Source organism: Neoarius graeffei, chromosome 18 (genome assembly GCF_027579695.1).
Source record: "Neoarius graeffei isolate fNeoGra1 chromosome 18, fNeoGra1.pri, whole genome shotgun sequence".
NCBI lineage: Eukaryota > Metazoa > Chordata > Actinopteri > Siluriformes > Ariidae > Neoarius > Neoarius graeffei.
Genome location: NC_083586.1, coordinates 33,325,832 through 33,333,511, shown reverse-complemented (window position 1 = coordinate 33,333,511; position 7,680 = coordinate 33,325,832).

Genomic DNA, 7,680 nt, shown 5'->3' with positions numbered 1-7,680 from the left:
TGAGAAAATAAACATATATTGGTTGACAAGTGTCAGGTAGGCAGGAAACAGACAGATGTAAAAACAGGCAATGGTAAGGTGAGGCACAAACAGGATATCAAAAGCAGAGGAAAAAGAGCAAAATCCAAAAATACAAACAAAGTCAAAATCAGAATAACAGTGCAGGCACTCAAGGGCTTGGCAAAGTCAGACCAACAGTAATAGCACATTTACTTCACAATAAACCAGTGCAGTGAGTGTGCTTAAAGGAGATACGCAGAACCATGGCCTCACTTTTTGTTTATAAATGCCTTGAGACCTCAAGAATGGCATAGGAATAGTTTTAAGCATTAACAATAAATCTAATAGAGTCATTTTTATGATTAAAATTATTCATATACAACCCCAATTCCAAAAAAGTTGGGACACTCTGTAACACATCAGTAAAATCAGAATGCGATAATTTACAAATCATGGAAACCCTATATTGCATTTAAATAGTACAAAGACAACATATCAAATGTTGAAACTGAAAAATTTTATTGTTTTTTGAAAAATATATACTCATTTTGAATTTGATGTCAGCAACACGTTTCAGAAAACTTGGGACAGGGACAACAAAAGACTGAAAAAGTTGTGTAATGCTAAAAAAAGTAATTTGGTTAATTGGCAACAGGTCAGTAAAATGATTGGGTATAAAAAGAGCATCCCAGAGAGGCGGAGTCTCTCAGAAGTAAAGATGGGGAGGGGTTCACCACTCTGTGAAAGACTGCTTGGGCAAACAGTACAACAATTTAAGAATAATGTTCCTCAATGTAAAATTGCAAAGAATTTGGGGATCACATCATCTATGGTACATAATATCATTAAAAGATTCAGAGAATCTGGGGAAATCTCTGTATGCAAGAGACAAGGCTGAAAACTGACATTGGATGCCTGTGATCTTCAAGCCCTCAGGAGACACTGCATTAAAAGCAGACACATGTCTGTAGTGGAAATCACTGGATGGGCTCAGGAACACTTCAGAAAACCATCATCTGTGAAAACAGTTCATTACTGCATCCACAAATGCAAGTTAAAACCAGATATAAACAATATCCAGAAACACAGCTACCTTCTCTGGGCCCGAGCTCTTTTACGATGGACTGAGGTGAAGTGGAAAATTGTCCCAAGGTCTGACGAATCGAAATCTGAAATTCTTTTTAGAAATCTTGAACATCACGTCCTCCAGGCCAAAAAGGAGAGGGGCCATCCAGCTTGTTATCAGTGCACAGTTCAAAAGCCAGCGTCTGTGATGGTATGAGGGTGCATTAATGTACATGACATTGGGTAGCTTGCACATCTTGGAAGGCATCATGAATGCTCAATGATATACGGTATACATGTTTCAGAGCAACATGCTGCCATCCAGACAAAATATTTTTCAGGGAAGGCCTTCCTTCTTTCAGCAAGACAATGCCAAACTGCTTTCTGCACATTTTAAAACTGCATGGTTCTGTAGTAAAAGAGTCTGGGTGCTAAACTGGCCTGCCTGCAATCCAGACCTGTCTCCCATTTAAAACATTTGGCACATTATGAAGCTCAAAATATGACAAAGGAGACCCGAACTGTTGAGCAACTGAAATTGTGTATCGTGCAAAAATGGGACAAAATTTCTCTTTCAAAACTACAGCAATTGCTCTCCTCAGTTCCCAAACGTTTACCGAGTGTTGTTAAAAGTAGAGGTGATGCAACACAGTGGTACGTAGACATGCCCCTGTCCCAACTTTTTTGAAACGTGTTGCTGACATCAAATTCAAAATGAGCACATATTTTTCAAAAAACAATAAAATTTCTCAGTTTCAACGTGATCTGCTGTCTTTGTACTATTTTCAAAGAAATATAGGGTTTCCATGATTTGCAAATTATCACATTTTTGTTTTTATTTACAGTTTACACAGTGTCCCAGCTTTTTTGGATTTGAGGTTGTAGGTAGCGGTCTGAGTGAATGACCTTGACATCTGTGACGTCAACGCAGGAAGGCTATCGGTCTCATCGCCATTTCTGCTATACGAAAACACAGAGCTGACTGCAACTTTGAGCTTCCATTTTGAGCTAATTTATCGCCATGCCACGTAGATGTGTTGCTGGCGGGTGCAGCAACATGACAGAAGGTGGATTTACGTCGCATTTATGGCCTAAGAATGTTCAAACTGCAAAGATTTGGACATGCTTTGTGAGAAGTTCACGGGCACATTGGGCGCCTATGAAGTGGTCTCTCCTCTGCTCTACACATTTTACTGAGGAGCGTTGGCTATAAGCCCGTATTGAAAGAGGGTGCAATACCAACAATTAAAGGAAAAGAAAACTACAAGAAAAGGAAAGTAAGTTCAGTTGCACCAGTTCTCCCAGAGTGTGAGCTGAGGATTGTTGCTAAAACCCGGGATGGAACAGGACGGGATGGGACATGACATATTATTGCTTGGGCAGTGACCTCCCTGTGGTTGTTGCTAAAACCGGTGACATCCCATCCTGTCCTGGGTTTTAGTTATTGTTTGAGCCAAGCAGTAATGGCAGAGTACTCAGTATGGAGAAAATGGAGAATTGAGTGGAGCAGTTGTCTGATTTCTCCGCTGGATATGCTTGCCTCAGCAGCAGTATCTCACCCTTATGTGGAAGAAGCGAATGAACGGAGAACTGAATGAACAACTGAAAGTCAGATCGTTTCAAAACAATCGGCCACAAGATCGGCCTTCAAGAAGCGAGAACACAGACGGGTAAGCTCCAACTCTCATTTGGATACATCTCATCTCATTATCTGTAGCCACTTTATCCTGTTCTACAGGGTCGCAGGCAAGCTGGAGCCTATCCCAGCTGACTACGGGTGAAAGGCAGGGTACACCCTAGACAAGTCGCCAGGTCATCACAGGGCTGACACATAGACACAGACAACCATTCACACTCACATTCACACCTACGGTCAATTTAGAGTCACCAGTTAACCTAACCTGCATGTCTTTGGACTGTGGGGGAAACCGGAGCACCCGGAGGAAACCCACGCGGACACGGGGAGAGCATGCAAACTCCACACAGAAAGGCCCTCGCCGGCCACGGGGCTCGAACCCAGGACCTTCTTGCTGTGAGGCGACAGCGCTAACCACTACACCACCGTGCCACCCATCTGGATACAGAACAACAAAAACAACAACACTTGTCATTTACCTGCATTTAGATTAATACATGTAAATTGTATTGTGTGTTTAAGTTACCGGTATAAGATTTATTTAATTTGCTTCAGAATGTGATTGTCTCAGTTCATCTGATTATTTAATTAGCCTTTTACGTTTTATCAGTGAAAATGCATGCATGTACATGTATGTTACATAAGTTATAACACCTATCCTGTTTTAATGAGAGTCAACCCACAATCAATCAATTAAGTCAACTCAGTCTTAGTTGAGCAAGTCGGTAACGGTATTTCTTACTTTCACCATAAATTTTTATTGATATGACTTTGGTCTATAGCTGTAAAAGGCCTCAGCCTTAAAACCGGTTCCTGCTGTGACGTCATGCACTCAGGGCTGGGTGGCCCAGCTGGGCAGCTTGAATGCCAACTTTGCGGTCGATTTTAACTCTCAGAAATATATATTTTTTATTCCCATTTATGCAGCATACAAGAGTCAAGGATGGAGATACGTACTATCCACTCAGAAGTGTATTTAAAAATAAAGGTTCTCCTTTAAGTAGTGTGCTGGGGTGATTGAGTCCAGGTGTGTGCAATCAGTAGTTGGGAGACTGTGAGTGGTTTAGGGCAGAGTAGGTGTTGTAGTCCATAGCAGCCATATTTGAAGGCTGCTGTAAATTCTCTGGAAGTGGAGTCTTGAAAGCAAGCAGGTGCAGATGAGACAGCAAGACAAAAGAACCTGTGGAAGTACAGCGATCACATGCTGAATAATACATGTAATGACTAGAGATGAGCAACTCAGAACCCTTAAAATATCAGCAATATTGGATATAAAAAATGGGAATATTGTATATAGTACAGTGGAACAGTGGATGGCATGTCTGCTTCATGGCTCTGGTGTCCTGGGTTCAAAGCTTAATCTGGAGTTTGGCATGTTCTCCCCACGTCTGAATGGGTTCCATCCAAATACGCCAGTTTCCTCCCAGCTACCAAAAAACATGCTGGTAGACGAATTGGCTGTGCTAAAATTGCCCATTAAAATTGCTTTCCCACCTCACACTCACTGTTCCTGGGATAGACTCTGGAACATTAAAGGTATACTACATAAGATTTAAGGGGACCTATTAGCAGAAATATAATATCGTATTCATAAATATGTATTTGTTAGTGTATAATCACCTGTAAATATGAATTATTGTGTTTTTGTAAGCTTAAAATAAGCCCTTTATATCTATATTATATTACGTTAATGGCATTTAGCAGACGCTCTTATCCAGAGCCACATACAACATGCCCAGAGCAGCCTGGGGAGCAGTTGGAAGTTAGGTGCCTTGCTCAAGAACACTTCAGCCATTTCTACTGGTCCAGGGAATCAACCCAGCAACCTTTTGATCCCAAAGTTGCATCTCTAACTATTAGGGCATGGCTTCCCCATGGCTCCCCACATAGGGAGCAGGTTCTCTTCTACAGAGCCCGTCATGTTTTAATAGAAGCCCAGAATGGACAAACCAAACTAGAGTGCCTTTCATGTTTGTTTTGCGTTTTTGCAGATGGGAGCGTGAATCCAGTACTGGAAGGAAGACAAAAAAGAAGAAAGAAAGATGATGAAGAAGAAATATATATATATATATATATATATATATATATATATATATATATTTGTAATTTTAATTTTATGTCACACAATTATCAGAATCCCACCTAAAATTAAATGATTGAAATGTTGATTAGCCTAACAGGCCCTAAGATAAACAAAAAAATGTGGCCACACGTACTAAATACCACTGGGATGAAACTGCTGTTGTGAAATGGCTGGTATAAAGCTAGGATTCTCCAGGCAGATATTATAGAAAAGAGTTAAGTGCTTGTTATATTTTTGCTTGTGTGATTGTTTTCTTGGGTCCAATAAAATAATACTATGCTCACAGTTTAAACCTGTTAGAAGTAAAGTTTTATTCCTGCACATGTAGTGTAAGGTGGGGTTTACATTAGACCGTGTCAGCGGATCATCAGATTAACGTTTTTAAAAACGATTCGCGTGCATACAGCAACGCCAATACACAATTCGCGTGCACACAGCAACGCCAATACACGGATACGCTCGGCTCCGCAGGCATCCTGCTCTCCAAATCACTCCGCCCTGAACAGCGAGTGCCCTCTGGAGGGTGCGCACTCCGGCCCTGCGCAGCTCACAGAGCGCGCGAGTGAAGCGCACGAGCAGTAATTCGGGACTGAGCCGCTGTGTGTGTGATCCCAGTGCATATCGGGCATGCGTGTCACTTACCACTTGCAAGTGGAAGGATGGCAAGCCTAAAGACAATCATAACTACACAATGGGCAGTATTTGCATCAGTATTTGCAGTATTTTCATACTTTTATACTCTTTAATGAAAGGTGATACAAGGCGGAAGTCCGCGCCGTTTTTCAGCAGTCGCGTCACATGACCAACGCCAGCGAATCAGGAAGGTGGATGTCACAGTGACGTTGTCCAATGACGACGTCAGCTAGAGCTCAGCACAGCGTATCTGCGTATCTCAATGTTTACACAGCACCGGATCAAATATGAACTGGGTTGAATACGTGGGCTCTGGCGGATTCCCGTTTCCCGGCGTTTTAATGTAAACGGACAGTGCATCCGCGAAGAAAACGAGACAGATACGGTCTAATGTAAACTTGGCCCAAGTGTGCAAATAAAGTGCAGGCAAACCACCTACCAACCACATACCAGACTTTTAGGTTACAGAAGAAAACCATAAAATATTCAGAAGTGTTTATGGGAAAAGCATTGTTTTATTTTAATTTTATATACAAGTTTATTAGAAACTCACATAAAATGATTGAAATGTTGATTAGTCTAAGATAAAGTGAAAAAAGTGGCCACACATATGCTGCCACTGGGATGAAACTGCTGGTGTTAAAGTGTAGGGTTTAATACAAGCTTGGAAAGAGAGGGGTGAGGGCAGAGGATTCAGTTTGTTGCAATCTGCAACCTTACTGCTATGCCACTAAATCCTACATAGAGCATCTTTAAGCTTTAGTGAGAATTAGTGAGAGAGCCAGTTTGTCCGTAAAACAAAACTGTTTCTGTTGATTGGTTAATTTTGGTATTACTTGTTACAATTTACAGGTTGCAGTCTTACACATTTTGTCATCTTGTACATGTCTTTTAGGTAAAGTGACAGATGTCATAGTATCACTGGTATGTTAATGACTTTCAAAAACTATCCAATAAGAATAAAATATAATATGACTGGGGGACACTAAATGAACATTTTCGGAAAACCCCTGACTGTGGCCAAAAACCAGCAGCATTAAGAGATCACGCACAACATGTGCTTATCAGTGCTTATCACATGTCTTTCTTTCTAGTTGAGTGTGAGATGTGCAAAAGAATGTAAAGAAATGCTGTAGACTAAAAATGTCTTTAAAATACTGAAATGAAATGTTTCAACGTTAAAAAAAAATACTATAAACAGTGGGCGGCACGGTGGTGTAGTGGTTAGCGCTGTCGCCTCACAGCAAGAAGGTCCGGGTTCGAGCCCCGTGGCCGGCAAGGGCCTTTCTGTGTGGAGTTTGCATGTTGTCTGCGTGGGTTTCCTCCAGGTGGTTTCCCCCACAGTCCAAAGACATGCAGATTAGGTTAACTGGTGACTCTAAATTGACCGTAGGTGTGAATGTGAGTGCGAATGGTTGTCTGTGTCTAGAAGAAGAAGAAACCTTTATTTGTCACATGCACACTTCAAGCACAGTGAAGTGCTCAGAGCAGTGGGCAGCCACACCAGAGCGCCTGGGGAGCAGTCAGGGGTCAGGTACCTTGCACAAGGGCACCTCAGCCCAAGGCCGCCCCACATCAACCTAACTGCATGTCTTTGGATTGTGGGGGAAACCGGAGCACCCGGAGGAAACCCACGCAGACACGGGGAGAACATGCAAACTCCACACAGAAAGGCCCTCGCCGGCCGCTGGGTTCAAACCCGGAACCTTCTTGCTGTGAGGCGACCGTGCTAACCACTACACCACGGTGCTGCCCTTGTACATCGTTCTGGATGGAAAATGGAAATAAACTGCAACTGTTTATTTTGTTTTTATTTTTCATTGCACACAGTACAAAACGCAATCCATTCATCCATTATCCATAACAGCTTATCCTGTGCAGGGTCGCAGGCAAGCTGGAGCCTATCCCAGCTGACTATGGGCAAGAGGTGGGGTACACCTTGGACAAGTCGCCAGGTCAACGCAGGAAATTAATTCATTTTTCATAAAATTATTTTTACAAAATAAAATATTGACAAATTAAAAAAAATTATTCAAGTTGTTTCAGCACATAAAGCCTAGAAATCAAATCTTCATGAATCCAAGTATACATATAAAAAATTGCCCACTACAGTACATTTTGATATGAACAGAGTCAGCATGGAAGTAAAAGTAAGATATTCTACAGGCTATTCCTTAGTTATCTAAACCAGAGACTCTGCAATTCTGTTTCAACAAAATATATGATCAAATGGGATCAATATATGCAGAAATATAGTTTGGTC